Source organism: Condylura cristata, unplaced genomic scaffold, assembly GCF_000260355.1.
Source record: "Condylura cristata isolate star-nosed mole 26May11 unplaced genomic scaffold, ConCri1.0 scaffold00017, whole genome shotgun sequence".
Taxonomy (NCBI): Eukaryota; Metazoa; Chordata; class Mammalia; order Eulipotyphla; family Talpidae; genus Condylura; species Condylura cristata.
The window spans coordinates 37977162-37994654 of NW_004567118.1; the positions used below are offsets into that span (position 1 = coordinate 37977162).

At 41.1% G+C, this 17493-nt stretch overlaps 1 protein-coding gene across 1 annotated transcript in view; it reads left to right on the forward strand.

Moving 5' to 3' along the window:
* Nucleotides 1-17493, forward strand: part of RHOT1 (ras homolog family member T1) — a 117087-nt gene that overhangs the window by 6130 nt on the left and 93464 nt on the right. The gene's annotated exons all lie outside the window — the stretch shown is intronic.

Below are 17493 nucleotides of genomic sequence, written 5' to 3' on the forward strand. Positions count from 1 at the left end.
TGTCTCTGGTGAATCCTCTCACCCTCCACATCTCTGGCCTGTACCCCAGTTCCATATGAATAAATAAATCTTAAAAAAAAAATTTAAAAAAAATTGCAGAGTAAAAAAAAGTCAATAACTGGGGACCCTCCCTGGTGGTGCAGCAGGTTAGAGTGCAGCCCTATGAAGCTATTACAGCCACTGCAGAACAAGTTCAATCCCTGATCAGGGAGGTTACCTACATTGTGTGGCAGACCTCTCCTGGCCCTCCCGCTACTCCCCTCAGCAGTGTATTTCATGGATCTGCCTTTCTTGCTCCTCGCCCTGTCTCTGGTGAATCCCTACATCTCTGGCCTGTACCCCAGTTTTGTGTGCATAAATAAATAAATCTTTAAAAAAGTCAATAACTGGACATATGTTATTTTATATGCATATATAAGTTAAATTACCAGTAAGGATTCTGAGTCAGAGTAAATTCATTTCTAATTTTGATATGCATTGCCAAATTACCCTTCAGTTAGATTATGCCAGTTTACACATTTACAGAACAAATGTATATCCCCGTAGTCTATAAACTGAATGAGCTGTTTAATTTTGAATTTTTTTTTTTTGCCTACTCAATGGGTTAAAAAAAGCAATATATGATAGTAGCATTCTTTTAAGTCATATTCCAGTAATTGTTTGTTTATATCTTGTGTTTTGGTATCTTTTTTAAAAAATTGTGTGTGTGATTTTTCAGAAAGACTAATTTACTTATGAATAGGGAACTGGGGTACAGGCCAGAGGTGGGGGTGGAGTGAGATTCTCCAGAGATAGAGTGGGGAGCAGAACAGGCATATTGAGTGAAATACACAGCTGAGGGAAGCAGGGGGCGGGTCAGTAGAGGTTGCCTCCTGGGCCAGGGATTGAACTTATGCAGAAGCAGATACTGATAGCCTCACAGAAATGTGCTTTAACCTGTTGTACCACCTGAAAGGCCTGTGTGATTTTTTTTTTTTTAAGATTTATTTGTGCATACAGAACTGGGGTACAGGCCAGAGGCTCAGGGGGGGTGAGAGGCTTCACCAGAGACAGAGTGGGGAACAGAACAGGCAGATTGACGAAGTACACTGCTGAGGGGAGCAGCGGGCCGGTCAGGAGAGGTCTGCCATGCCATGTGGTCACCTCCGGGGCAGGCGAGGTAAATGGCAAGTTTATCTTTTTTTGATTGCTGAGTAGTATTCCATTGTGTATATATACCACATCTTGATCAAGTCATCTATTTTTGGGTTGTTTCTATATATTACCTTTGTAAATTGTCCTAATTTTTTTTATTTTTAGTGATTCTTTGTAAACTAGAGAGATCAACTTTTGTTTGTGATTTGAATTGCAAAGTTTGTTTCCTAATTTGTTCTTTCTTTTGATTTTGGTTAGCATGGTTTTGGAATGACATTTTTGTATTTTCTCTTTGGCCTTGTAGATTTTATGTTTTAATCAGACTAGTGCCGTATGTGTATGTACTTATGTATTTATATTTATATTAAAGTTTTACAAAAATTATTTATGTATACAGAACTAGGGGACAGGCCAGAGGTGCAGAGGCAGTAAGAGGATTCATCAGAGACAGAGTGGGAGCAGAATAGGCAGATCGATGAAGTACACTGCCGAGGGGGGTAGAAGGTGGGTCAGGAAAGGTCTGCTGCACCATGTGGATCAGCTCCCTGGTCTGCTGGGAATCAAATTCATGCTCAGTGGCAGATGATAGATTGATAGTGCTGTCTTTAACACCTGCCCACCAGGGATACCCTGTATTTATATTTCAATCTTTGGTTTTACATTTAGATCTTTGACCCATTTGAAGTTTATACTAGGATGTCCCATCCTGAATTTTAAATAGGCATTTGCATAGTACCACTTTAGAGACATTTATATATTTAACTGTGTTGCTCTGAATAAAATGTTGTTCCTTATTCAGTTGATGGAACATGATTTGTTGAAAGAAGTTTTCAATTTCTGATTATTGAAATATGCATTTAAAATTTTTTATTTTTAATAATAATAATAATGAACAGCTGTATACCAGAGACATTTTATGGGGGTGGAGCAAAGAATGGGATCAAAAACAGTGGGGGGAGGGAAATGCACTGGACTATGATGATGGCACACAGATAATTTGGTGATGGGAAGCCCATGGGGATTACAACTGGATGGAAAAATGCACAAAATGATGTAAAAATGAACTATTATTTCATTTTAAAAATACATCTAAAATAAAAAGAAACCCACATAAATTTTTATTTTTAATTGTGGAAAATGCGTATAACATAAACTTACCATCTTAAACATTACAGTTCAAATTTAAGTATACTCATAGTGTTGTATGACTAGGCATCAGAACTTTTTCATTGTGCAATAAATACTAAAACCCTATACCCGTTTAACAGTAACTTCCTATTCTCCATGTCTTCCTTCCCCCATCTTTGGCATCCACCATTCCACTTTCTGTTTCTATGAGCTTCACTACTCCAGATACCTTTTATAAGTGGAATCTGACAGCTTTTGTGTTTTGTTACTGGCTTATTTCACTTAGCATAAGTGTCCTCATGCTGTTTCCATGTTATTGTACATTTTGAAATATCCTTTTTATTTTATTTTGAAAATTTCCTTTTCAAAGGTGGAATAATATTCTGTTGTATGTATTCCACACTTTGTTTATCCATCCACTTATGGCCATTTGGATTGCTTCCACTTCTTTACTATTGTGAATAATGCTGCTATTAATCTGGATATACAAATATCTCTTCAAGATTCTGCTTTCAGTCATTTTTGAATATGTGGCCAGGAGTGGAGTTGCTGGATCAGATGGTATTTCTATTTTTAATTTTTTGATGAATTGAATACACATTTTAAGTATTTTTTTTCAACTCAACTTAGAAAATTTAAATATGCCTTAGCCAGTACAATATAACTCTGTAGTTATTTTGCTTCTGATTCTTTGGCTAGTCTAGAGCTTTCTTTCTTTCTTTCTCTAATTTTCATCAGCACACAGAAAGTTTACTAAGGAAAGGAGATAACACAGGTAGACAGAGAGTTGCTAAAACATTTTTAAAATACAGGATCTGGATATATCTATTTACTGAAATCTCATTCCCTGAAGTTTTTGCAGGATTTAAAAAATTTATTTATTTATGCACGCAAGAATTGGGGTACAGGTCAGAGGTGCGGGGGAGGAGTCACCAGAGACAGAGTGGGGAGCAGATCAGGCAGATTAACTAAAACACACTGCTGAGAGGAGCAGCAGGTGAGACAGGAGAGGTCTGCCGCGCCATGTGGGTCACCTCCCTGGCCGGGGATCAAACTCATGCTGAAGCAGCTGCTGGTGGTGCTGCGTTTTAACCCATTGTGCCACCAGGGAGGGCCCCTTACAGCAGCTTTAAATAAACATCCAAACTTTAATATTTAACAACATAATATGTGTTATGAGTTTTAACAATTATTCACTTACTTAAAAGGAAGCAGGATGAAATATAAGTTGGGAACTTATAGGTAACGGGAGAAATATAAATTGTTGTGGTCATAAATTACTGCACTATAGGTAGGAGATGGTATGTACTATTAAAGATCAAGCAAAGCACTAGTAGTTTTGGAGAAAACTAGAGGTGACTTTTTGCTGAGTAGGATATAGAGCAGGCTTCCTCAAAGCTGGCTGGTATAGAGAGGGCTAGGTGGGCGAGGGTGTTACTAGCACAACAACATCAAGAGTATATACAAAAAATTGCAAGTTGGTGAAGCAATTTTAATACCAGAATGAGTAAAATCATCATACTCAAAGACTCAAAGCTGACATAGCTCAGATGGTCAAAACTGGCCTTTCATGTTCTTTATTCTCCCAAGTGCTGTCAGTCTGGAACAGCCTCTCCTGTAGTCCGGAGGTCCCCAAAGATCACCAGCCAGTGACTTATCTAACATCATACTGCTACAGGGCAGGGAGAGAGGGACATCCCTAAAGCCCCAAACCTGCCTACTCTAAGTGGGTTCTGCCATCTGCCACATCAAGAGAAAACATATAAAACTTTAATGAAAAGGGACTTTAATACAGTGAACATACAATATGGAACACAAAGAATATAGTTTCTAAATCAAACACCTGAAGTTACCCATCCCCTCGTGGGCAAAAGTCCACCCAAAAGGGATTGGCCCAAAGCAAGGCCTGAAAGCTGCCACAAGACTAAAGCACCTTCTGGCCGGGACCCATGGAAAAGGGTCAGACATGGCCAGACAAATCTGGGAGGAAAAGAGCAACATCAAAATCAATATAAACACTGCCATAGTCACCTCCCTACAGGTATCTCACCCGCATCTGCCTTAACCAGTCCGGGGTCAGGAAACAAGCCCGGTTTCTTCATCACATGCTTGCTGCTCCATGTGGCTTCCTCAGGTCTCCTTGTTCTCCATCCAGCTTAGATCCAGCTTCCTTCTCTTCTCCTTTTTCTCTGCTCAGTTCCACCCTCCTTCTGGGTGGGGCAGGGAACCTGGAACTTCCCTTTTTTCCTAGGGACCACCCTGTTACAACAGAGCACTGGCCCTGGAGTCTGTAGGGGTTTGCAACCTGCCAGGTCTCATGTTTCCATGAGTACAGAAAGTAGTACTGTGACATGTACACTTAGCATTACAGCCAAAGGGTAGTTGGGGTGACTTCTGGGACATGAGCTGTGACAATAGCTTAGGAAGGACCAGGGCTCCTGGTGTAGAGAGTGGAAAGGGACTAGCCAGCTTTTTGCAGGGCATGTGTTTAAAGAAATGACTTTGACTCAGACACTCCTAGGCTGGTGGGTATCTGGCTGAATGGTGAGGCAGGCAACTTTGCCTCCTGTTCAGGAAACATTGCATGAGTGTCTTTTCTCTGCCTGCCTTTTGGCAGTATGCCTTACGTCTTGGGGACTCAAATGACTCCAAGGCCTGTAATGGTATGGAGGTCCCTCAGATGTTAAAGGAGTTTTCTGTGCATTCAAGTAGGGTGGGAACTTAAGAATCCTACTTCTGAAGACAAGGGGTGTGTAGGAAAGAGTTAACTCACCAGGCTTGAGATGTTCAAACTGCACATTCCAAAGAAAGTATACCCTGCCTGGTTCTTGGAAGATAACTTCTCAGTGCTTGGGATGTGCTTCCTGATAAGGGAATTTGTTTAGAAGGAGACCCGGGGCACTTGGTATCAGCTTCACCTCTGGAGAGGCTAGAGACTAAAGTCAGCCGCATGGACGGTACATTCAGCCTATGTGATATGCCCCCAGCAAAAAACCTGGACACCAATGCTTGAAGGAGCTTCCCCGGTTGCAGTATGCCATGAGTGTCGTCACACGTCATCAATAGCAGAATTAAGCAACTCACGGAGACAGGGTCGTTGGTGCTTCCTAGCCCTATGTGTCTGCATCTCCTACTGTAACTGGGTGGTTCCTAGGAAAAGGAGAAGTTCCAGGTTCCTTGCCCCACCCAGAAGGAGGGTGGAACTGAGCAGAGAAAAAGAAGAGGAGAATGAAGCGGGATGGAGAACAAGGAGGAGCAGCAAGCATGTGATGAAGAAGCCGTGCTTGTTTCCTGCCCCTGGACTGGTTAAGGCAGATGTGGGAGAGAGACCCGTAGGGAGGTGAATATGGCAGTGTTTATATTGATTTTGATTGTGCTCTTTTCCTCCCAGACTTGTCTGGCCATTTCTGACCCTTTTCCATGGGTCCCGGCCATAAGGTGCTTTAGCCTTGTGGCAGCTTTCAGGCCTTGCTTTGGGTCAATCCCTTTTGGGTGGACTTTTGCCCACGAGAGGATGGGTAACTTCAGGTGTTTGATTTAGAAGTTATATTCTTTGTCTTCCGTATTGTATATTCACTCTATTAAAGTCCCTTTTCATTAAAGTTTTATATGTTTTCTCTTGTTGCGGCGGATGGCAGAATCCACTTAGAGCAGGCAGATTTTGGGCTTCAGGCTTCTCCCCCTGCCCTATAACAGATTTTGTCCTGAAACAGATTTGGGGAGCCCAGTAACACTGCTATTGCTAATTTTAACCAACATCCTTTCATTATAATAAGCTATAAGAATAAAAAGTTTGCTGAGTTCTACGAATCCTTCCAGATTATCACTGAACCCAAACGTGATTTTAAGGGCTCCCAATGCAAGGGACATGTTAGCAATCACTGTGTATTATTATATGATGTGTGGTTTTACATCTATTTGTTATCTCATAGTTGCTGTGAGCCAGGAATCAGGCACAACTTACCTGAGGCATCTCCTCTGGGGTCTCACAACCTACAATAAAGATAGGAGTTGGGGCCATGGTAACATCTGAGACCAACTTGGATCTGCTTCCAGGCACATGTAACGTGGGCTGTATTCAGTTCCTTGTGGGTTCCTTGTGGGACTCAGAAACTGAGTGTTTGTGTTTATATGTATGTATATAAATAAGAAGAGACAAGTACTCAAAAGATATTTTTTTAAAAAAAATTCGATGTCCCTCTAGCTAAGAGACTATCATTCTCTTCTTGGCTTTGAGGACTAAGGGCTAAGCTGCAGAGACCCATGGGGTAAGGAGCTGAGGGTGGGCCCCATCTGATGGCCAGCAAGAAACTGAGTAAAATATAAACTGAGTAAAATATAATCACATTACATGAAATCAGTAGGAGACGCAGACACATAGGGCTAGGAAGCACCAACGACCCTGTCTCTGTGGAGTTGCTTAATTCTGCTATTGATGACGTGTGACGACACTCATGGCATACTGCAACCGGGGAAGCTCCTTCAAGCATTGGTGTCCAGGTTTTTTGCTGGGGGCATATCACTGAGCTTATACATGTATCTATGTTTCTTTTAATCCTTTGAGATTATGCATTGTGCAAAAACATATAAAGTGTGTGATTATGTCTCACTTTCCCTAGGGCACCCCTTTTATTTAGTTAGTTAGAGAGAGTAAAATAAGACAGAGAAGATGGGAGGCATGTGATTTCATGTAATATGATTATATTTTACTCAGTTCATATTTTACTCAGTTTCTTGCTGGCCATCAGATGGGGCCCACCCTCAGCTCCTTACCCCATGGGTCTCTGCAGCTTAGCCACTTAGTCCTCAAAGCCAAGAAGAGAATGATAGTCTCTTAGCTAGAGGGACATCGAATCTTTTTTAAAAAATATATCTTTTGAGTACTTGTCTCTTCTTATTTATATACATACATATAAACACACACATATACACTTACATCATTGTCCATTTTTATATAATGTTTGATTTCTCCTCTTGGGTGGAGTCCCCATAAAGTTCCTACCATCAAGACACCTGTGAACCATCACCATAGACTCTTGTCTTCCCTCCCATTTTGATCCCTCTCCTTTCCCCTCCCCTGCTGAATGTCTGCTAGTTCTGTCTCCAATCCACCCCCCATCCCTTGTATGGTTTCCCTAGCTTAGGGGCAGTACATCTTATAAAATATAATCACATTACATGAAATCACATGCCTCCCATCTTCTCTGTCTTATTTTACTCTCTCTAATGTGCCGGTCTGTTAAATTGGTGACTGAAGTTACTCAGTAGTATTAACTGAAGTTCCTCCACTCAGAAGTAGTAAAGGAAGCAAAGAAGAGTAAAGGAAACAATTTCACTGTTAGAGTCCATGGATACACAGGTGTGTGTGTATGTATTTGTGCTTATACATATATCTATGTTTCTTTTAAGCCTTTGAGATTATGCATTGTGCAAAAACATATAAAGTGTGTGATTATGTCTCACTTTCCCTAGGCCACCCCTTTTATTTAGTTTGTAAAGATTTATTTGTTTATGCATACAAGAATTGGGTAAAAGCCAGAGGTGAAGGGACTGAGAGGATTCACCAAAGACAGCGGGGAGCAGAACAGGCAGATCAACTGAAATACACTGCTGAGGGGAGCAGCAGGCAAGACAGGAGAGGTCTGCCACACCAGGTGGGTCAGCTCCCTGGCTGGAATTCAAGCTTTAACCCCTTATGCCACCAGGGAGACCTCCTAAGTGACCTCTTTGTATAGTTTCCTGGGCTGCTGTTGAGCCATATAGACCTCATCCATAGAAGGTAAGGTCAGATTAGTACTTTATTTAATTTAGATTTAAGAGTACACATTCTCCAAGATAAAAATAATATCTCAATCATTTTTTTCTTACTGTTTTCAACTATGTTATGCTGTCGTAGATACCAGAGGTTATAGAAAGAATTGTCACACACTGTAGCAGTTGACAATTAGCAATATGCTTTTAAGTTTTCTAATCTACCTTCTTTTCCTCATGGTTCATCTGTAGACCTCAGGTGGGATTAGCCTCTTTTTTGAAAATGTGAAAATTTCAACTCACTTGAAATGGGTTGAACAGAAAGCCTTGTGACACTAACCAGTCGGGCAACCTTTGACAATACATTTAAATTGTCTCTCTCCCCTGTAAAATGGAAGTGATTAATACCTGCCCTTCTTTCCTTCTTCAAAGTGTTGTTGAAAGAATGAAATAAAATAATAGGTAAGTATGAATGGTCTGAGTCAAAAAATGAGAAAATAACAGGTGTTGGTGAGCTGTGGGAAAAAAAGGAACACTCAGTCACTATTGGTGGGATTGTAAACTGGTACATATAGAATATAGTATGGAGAACCCTTAAAGAGCGCAACATGGAAACACCATATTGTCCACAATATGTGGCAATACCACACCTAAATTGTATTCCCTCAATGATACAATTGTGTAAATGAATGAAAATCAGTAAAGCTTGGTTTTAAAAAAAAGTAACAGGTGAAGAAATTGGAGGAGCTTCAGGGTGATTATAACCACAGAAACAGTGATGGAGTGATATTTTATTTTTCTGCACCTTGACTTCTAACATCTTGAGGTTTATACTTTGTCTCCATATAGATTTTCAACAACAGGGGCAAGCAGAAGCCTTCTGCACCAGCTACTAATTTGTACTTCGAACTTCAAAACCACATGATACACAAATTATTTTTCTAGCAATGTACAAAGAAATAGAGGCCTAAACACGTTCAGTGGTTTGTCAGTCGTGAATTAGCTGACTCAGTTGTCTGTCCCTTGCTTCTCCATCCTCAAATACATTCCCCCCTCCAACCCGTATAAAGTTTAATGTGAATACTTTTTTCCCTCACTGGTTTTAGAAATAAACCTTAAAATCAAACATTCTGCTCTCTGGACACAGTCCCACTTGTTCTGGTTGATGAGTCCCTTCTTCAGGGGCCCTTGGGGTGTTTGATAAGGAAGGGACCATCCTGCTCTGTATATGCCAAAGTCCATCATCCCCATCCTTGATGAGCCCGCAATCCCAGTCCAAATTCATTATTTGTAACTGCTCAGAATCCCATCACTGCATGATTATTGTCCATCCAGGGACTTGAAGTCTTTTTAAATTATACTTCTTTTCATTTGGCATTTCCCTTCCTAACTAGCTATAGATATATTTTTTTAAGGATTTATTTATGCATACAGAACTGGGGTACAGGCTAGAGGCACAGGTGTGGTAAGAGGACTCATCAGAGACAGACTAATGAGGCAGACTGACAGACAGACTAAGTCACTGCTGAGGGGAGCAGCGGGCGAGACAGGTCTGCTGTGTCATGTGGGTCAGCTCCCTGGCTGGGGATCAAACTCATGTTGCAGTGGCTGCTGCTGGCTTCATAATGTTGTGCTTTAACCCATTGAACCACCTAGGAGGACCCACCTCTTTGGTGGCTCAATGGATTTCCCAAGCTTTAGCCTTACCTTACTTGTGATATGTATCTCATATATATAAGTCTGTCTGTCTTTTTTTTCTCTCTCTTTCTCTCTCTCTGTGTGTGTGTGTGATTTTTCCCCCTGACCTGAGTTATTCTCCCCCAAGTACATTTATTTCCAAAGAAACATTTTCAGAATTATGTAAATGCAGACCAGGGTCATGTCTCTTTAAGTAAAGGGATAATCCCTAAATACACATTTGGAGGAAAAACAAAACAAGGTACTATCCTCTCAGACTGAACTTGAGGCTTGCACAATCTCTCCCTCAATCAGATTATCAGGTGTTAGAAGGATTTACTAAGGCTTTCACCTTGACTTAATCAGGACAGAAAGATAATAGAAAATGTTCTGGCCACTGAAGTCACCGGTTTCTCTCTGTCCCTTCACTATTTACTTACCTCACTCATGTTCCACCACGTTAGAAAACAAGATCTAAGAGATTGATCTGGTGCAACATAGAGGAGTATGTTTTTCTTCCCTGCTCAATGAAATAGTTTCACTTTTTTTTTTTAAGATTTATTTATTTGTTTATGCAGAACTGGGGTACAGGCCAGAGGTGCAGGGGGTGAGAGGATTCACCAGAGACAGAGTGGGAAGCGGAACAGGCAGATTGACCAAGTACACTGCTGAGGGGAGCAGCGGGTGGGTCAGGAGAGGCCAAGTGGATCACCTCCTGGGCCGGGTTCAAACTCTGATCAAACTGGCACTGAAGTGCTGGGGCTGGCTGGCTTGCAGTGCTGTGCTTTCACCCACAGTGCTGCCAAGGAGGGCCCGAAATAGTTTCACTTTCAATAAAATAAATACTTGGAGGAGAGAACCTTACGGGTTTGGTCAGTGACACCCTCCAAGACATAATAGTCACCTCAGGATCTTTTCTCCTACAATTGGTCCCAAGTTCTGAACTCAAATCTGCTTCTCAAATCATCTGCATTCCTGCCCTTCCTCTTCCCCCTGCTCTCCTGTGGACATTTGTTTCTTTTCTAGATTATCTTAATTAGAGCCTCTCTATCTCCAGTCAGAACCCTCTTCCCGTCCATTTTCCTCATTCTGCTAACATGAACTTTCCAAAGTTCAGATCAAATCATGCTGCTCTGTGGCTGCAATACTCCCCAATGGCTGCAATACTCCCCACTGCTCCCCAGTGCTGAAGGCAGTCCCACATCTCTCTCTTCTCCCTAACTCTAGCCAGACTCTACTTCCCACCACCTCACACAAACACCTGCCATCCCAGCCAGCCTGTTTTGCCTCGCATATTTATTTTTGCACATCTAGTTGGCTTTGCCTCTTCCCCCTTGTTCAGAGGGAAGTCAGAGCTCCCAGAGTAGATACACAGATGTGGTTTTCACCAAAGAGGCTAGAGTCTTTTGTAACAGGGTGGTCCCTAGGAAAAGGGGAAATTCCAGGTTCCCTGCCCCACCCAGGAGGGTGGAGCTGAGCAGAGAAAAAGAAGAGAAGAAGAGAAAAAAAGAAGGAAGCTGGATGGAAAACAAGAAGGAGACCTGAGGAAGCCACATGGAGCAGCAAACCTGTGATGAAGAAATCGTGCTCGTTTCCTGACCCTGGACTGGTTAAGGCAGATGTGAGCCAGAGACCTGTAGGGAGGTGACTATAGCAATGTTTACATTGATTTTGATTTTGCTCTTTTCCTCCCAGATTTCTCTGGCCATTTCTGACCCTTTTCCATGGGTCCCGGCCAGAAGGTGCTTTAGTCTTGTGGGCAGCTTTCAGGCCTTGCTCTAGGCCAACCCCTTTTGGGTTAGCTTTTGTTCACAAGGGGATGGGTAACTTCAGGTGTTTGATTTAAAAACTATATTCTTTGTGTTCTGTATTATATATTAACTGCATTAACGTCCCTTTTCATTAAAGTTTTATATGTTTTGTTTTGTTGCGGCAGATGGCAGAACCCACTTAGAGCAGGCAGGTTTTGGGGCTTCAGGAGTGCCACTCTCCCCCTGTCCTGTAACAGATTTGGGGAACCCTGTAACAGATTTTGCCCTGGAACAGATTTGGTGTCCTATAACATTTCACTGTCTTGTCACGGCTGTTAGGCAACATGTGCCCATTGGGTTTTGGCTGGATTGAGGTGGTCTCGCTAATATTGGAGCAGTAACAGAAGGCCCCTCAGGCTAACACCATCGTCATTTCCTAGGAGTTTTCTGGGGTTATTTGTGTTTATGGTAGGTCAAGGCATTATGTTGCCTGGGAGGGCATCTGCTCACAAAATCAGCAGGAAGAGTAGCTTGCTGGAAGGAATGGACTTGGGGGAAAGTTGGTAAAGGGACTGAGATAGCTTCATGCCACCTTCTCAGGAATGTTTTTGAAAGAGGCGGTTTGGGCAGATAGGTAGTGACTTGGAGAGTCCAGTGAAAAGAAAGGCACAGCCCTCCCTGGTGGTGCAGCAGGTTGGAGTGCTGCACTGTGAAGCTAAGCCAAGAGTGGCTGCCTCAGTGTGAGTTCAATCCCTGCCCCAGGCGTGACCCACATGGCGCGGCAGACCTCTCCTGTCTCGCCTGCTGCTCCCTTCAGCAGTGTGCTTTGTTGATCTGCCTGTTCTGCTCCCCACTCTGTCTCTGGTGAATCCTCTCACTGCCCCTGCACCTCTGGCCTGCATTCCAGTTTTATATGGATAAATAAATAACATCTTAAAAAAAAAAGAAAAGAAAGGTAGATGCTAAAGCCAAGCTGCCCAGTCCACAACTGCCTATAGGCAGGAGGACAAACTGTCTCTCCCTCTGGTCTACACACCAGTTCTTCTACTAAATAAATAAATGAAAAAAAGACACCCTTTATATGAGACATTAATGTCTCATATAAAGCATTGTTATTCTTCTAAATGTTTCTATTAATTTAATTTAAAAGCTATAATTATTAAATTAGTTTGACATTTTGCTAAAGATGATTGTACTAAAAATTCATTCATGATCTTTATCACATCCTTTCTCATCTTTGTACTCTCATCTAATACTTATGTACATCTATTAACTTTTAATTATTCAATGAACACATTTGCATGCTTATAAAAGATCAAAATTGCCAAAGTATAATTAGTAAAAGTTGCATAAATAAGTGTATAATACTTACTTTTTTTTTTTTTTTAAAGATTTATTTATTTATTCATACAGAACTGGGGTACAGGCCAGAGATGTGGAGATGTGGAGGGTGAGAGGATTCACCAGAGACAGAGTGGGGAGCAGAACAGGTTGACTGACGAAGAACACTGCTGAGGGGAGCAGCGGGCGGGTCAGGAGAGGCCTGCCACACCATGTGGTCACCTCTGGGGCAGGCTGGGATTGAACTCATGCGGAAGCGGCTTTAACTTCTTAGTGTTGTGCTTTAACCCGCTGCGCCACCAGGGAGGGCCAATACTTACTTTTTAGAGTTGTAACTGTATATGGTTTTATGTTTCTGCTTTTAACTTATTTTGTAAGTACTTTTCCATATTTTTTTTTCAAACAAAGCTTTCACATATTTATTTCTGAGTCAACTTACTAGTGCAGAAGTTGACAGGAAGAAAAATAATTTCTTAAACAAATATGTCCAACTAGTAGTGATACTGTCAGGATAACATAGCATAGTACTAATCATCTCAATCAGCAGAATGTATACCACCCTACATGTGATTCCCCTTAATCATCCAACTTGGTTCTCATTCGAATCCAGAATGAATCAGGGTAATCAGATGATTAAGCTTTCACTTCTTGGCCAGAAATCACTCAATCCTGAAAGTCCCATGAGAAGACATGGCAAGAAACAGTCAACTACACAACATGATGGAGGAGAAAAGGAGAGAAAGTTCCATACCTCGCATTGTTACTAGTTTTAATTACTACAAATATTCCAGTATTGTCATACTTAATTTAGCTATTCCCAAATAATTGTACATTTTCTTGTTTTTTAAAAGATTCATTTATTTATGCATACAGAACTGGGGTACAAGCCAGAGGTGCGAGGGGAGGGGATTCACCAGAGACAAAGTGGGAAGCAGAACAGGCAGATTTACTGAAGCACACTGCTGAGGGGAGCAGGGGACAGGTCAGGAGAGGTCTGCCACGCCATATGGGTCATCTCGCTGGCTGGGGATCAAACTCATGCTGTAGCAGCTGTGATAGCTTCATAGTGCTGTGTCTTAACCTGTTGTGCCACCAGGGAGGGCCCTATTTTACTGTTTATTTTTTAGCAGTGTATAATGTTGCTATAAACAGAACATATGTGTACATATATCTCCCTTTCATTTATGGAGATACATTTAATTGTGGGGTTTTTTTTTGGTAGAGATAAATGAAACTATGAATTTAGAATCCTATGGAACTTTTTGTTTTGCAGAAATGGCCAGTGGCTTAGAATTTCTTGAGTATCACCAATTAGTATATATAATAAGTTGCCTCAAATTTTAATATCTCTGTAATGATTAAAAATTATATTCAATGCACTTTTGAGTTTCTGAGTTTACAATTAGGATTGTCACTAATGAATTTGCCCTTGGAAAGGTAATGCAACTCAGTAAATAAATTTAAAACTTCAAATCCCAACTGCAAAGGGTGTTATTTGAACATGTACTATCTGTTAAGTAATGTGAAAAATGCTTTGCCTACATTATTTCTTAGTTTTCAAAAAAGCCCAATGAGATAGCACCATTTTATAGCTGAGACTTATGTTCTCCAGAGAGTTTATGTAACTTGTCAAAGGTTGCACAGTTAGCAAAGTATTGGAAGAGCATAAGTATAGCAAAGAGATGGAATATAGACTTCAGAACCCAATATTTTAACCACTCTATAAGAAATAGAGGCCACTGGAGAGTTCCAAAGCCTATTTCTCGTAATTGAGGGTATTTGTTTTATGACATGTATCAGAAAGGAACTTGAGAAAGTTAAAAATAAATTGAATACAACTTAATCAACAGATGAGACTCTTGTCTGGAAACTCCTTCAGCAGAGTTGGTTTTAATCTAATGACTTTTAATAAGCAATTGTACTGAGTGATGCACCTTCTGGCCAACTCATGCAAATAGAGTCTGTGTCCTCTAGAGCCCTATCATGTGACTATGCAAAGGACATGGATGTTTGAACATTGAACCATGAACACGTACATTAAAAGTCAAGATAAAATATTTACTTTGTGAAGGCATTGGACTTTTCTGCTCCACCAGGATAGATGTAGCAGGAAAACAAAGTCTTCCTGAAAGGAATGGGAGAAAGTGAAGTGAAGAATACGAGACAATGATAGAAGCTACTTTGGGTTTCACCTGAAAGAAGTTAAAGATAGATGAAGCTGAAGAGTGGGGTTGAAGCCAACTCACACATTTGGCCTCCTGCCTAGCACAGTGTCTCACTCACCAATCAGAGACCAGCCTCTAGTTCCACCCAATGTCACTCATTTAGCACATGCGATATATCCTCTACCCAGCAGGCCTGCCCACTGGACCTGGGTGTCCCACTGGCTCAGAGAGAGGCTGTGTTGTAAGTTATGATAGGCATAAAAGAGGGCTCCTCATAGCTCCCGGCAAAAGCACTTTGTTCAGCTCTCCCAATGTCCCCTGCACAGTTGAGGAGGCCAAGAATTGTCACGTGAGAGTACACGTAGAGGAAAATTCCATTGGTGCTGTCTGAATACTTATCTGTCCTCTTGGCTTTATCCATTCTACCAAATATACAGTAATCACTCTACAGTGTTCCACAAATCCATTCTCTGGCTTATGTCTCACTGCAGTGTGTATCATCCTGTGCTCTATATTCAGCCTCAGAGAGGTGCAAGAAGTCTTTTTGCTCATGATTTATGTAACTTACCCATCATTTATATGTCACTGACCAGATCACAATCTGGGCACTAAGTGGTTTTTGATTGTTTCATTAACTCATTTAGTCTTCATAATTATGCCACAGTTAGTAATGGGCAAAATTGAGGTTCAGACCTAGTCAGGACAGCAAATTCCTGCTGTTAACCAGTGAGCTATTCTGTCTAGGAAAACCACAGAGTGACTCCTGATGGATCACTAACATCATGAGAAGGGCACAGAGCAAGGAGAAGCAGTCAGAGCTTCAGAAGAATCGCTGATCAGATGAGGAGAGACTACAATTTATACTGCCTGGGAGACACTATCTCTCAAGTCAGACTTTCCCTGCCCACTGTAATAGTGGTGATGTCTGTTGTACCAACAGCTGAACATACATGCTAGTTGGCTCCTCTCTGCAGCCTTTGAGTCTGGATTTTTAAGTTTTATTTACTCCTTTACTTAAGAATTTGCAATATGATCTCAATGATATTCTCCAAACATAAACTTTTTTCCCTATTTCCCTTGTCTCTTCTCCCACTCCTGGAGAAGACTGACAGAAATAAGATGGTCATTAACTAGCAGTGCTGGGCCTCCCTGGTGGCGTAGGGGTTAGGTCTCAGCACTGTCACCTTGATGGCCTGAGTTAGATCCCCAGCCAGGGAGCTGACCCACAAGTTGCAGCAGACCTCTCCAGTCTTGCCTGCTGCTCCCCTCAGCAGTGTATTTCAGCTGGTTGGCCTGTTCTGCTCCCCATTCTGCTTCTGGTGAGTCCTCTCACCTCCCACACTCTGGCCTGCACCCCAGTTCTTGTATGTAAAGATAAAAATACTAAAAAAATATTAAAAATAAATAATAAATTCATAAATATTACAAATAAACAAATAAAACAAATATTAAAAAAAGAACTGGCAACACTGGAGATCTCCTGAGGTCAAGCTTTTCTATAAAATATTACTTGGAGCAAGTAGCACCCTAAAGGTTTAACCCTTCTATAAAGGGCCTTTGTCTTTTCCCCTGTTAGTGGTGTGATTTTTTTTTTTAAATAAAGGCTTTCCACATATAATACATTATTTTATGGGGTGCCTTTCACAGGTCACTGTATCTCTGTGGGCCATCTTTTCTCACTCACAGAGGAAAGGGATTGAAATAGGTACTCTGTAAGAGTCCTTCCAACTCAGCTTTCTAATACTAAAATCTAGAGGAATACTTTTCTCCTGAAAGATCAGATAATCAAGACCTCTAACATTCACATTTCCATCCCTCTTATTTATATCCAGCACCTGGAATATGACCTCATCTCCCAGTGAGCAAGGAGTATCTTCCCTTGCTCCTTATATCACAAAGAGTGTTTTGGGACGAATTTCTTCCCCTGACATCTTAGGGATGTCATATACTGATGACAAATCAGTATAAACATAATGTATTTGCCTCAAAATCTGTGGATTACAACACTTCAGTGAACTTTGTGATAATGATAGTTAAGATCAGTAGTAATCAAGAACATCAATCTGGCACTGTACCAAGTGTTTATCATTTATGGTTTTATTTATTCTTCACAACCATTTGAATAACAATTCATTATTATCATGTTACAAAAAAAGAGGTAGGTCTGTAGAAGTAAAAGGACTTACTCAGGGTCGCCTATTAGGTGATGGAATCTGGATTCAAACCCAAACATTTTTCCATCAGTTCTTAACTGCTACATTAGATCGAAAAGCTCTTAGGAGAAAGAGGTGTTATGCACATTTTATTTCCTTTATATTTTATTATGTAATATTTAAGATAGAAAAAAGTCACAGTGTTTCATTTGCTCTATCTGTACATCCATCCATCCATCCATCCATGTATCCATCTACCCACACACCGGCCATTCATTTATCTGTCTAAAATCTATCTCTCTCCCTCCCACCACTCTCCAAACAGGGTTCTCGGATTAGGAATGTAGTGACCATTCCTCCTGATGGAAAGGATGAGAAAGAAACTAAGGCAAT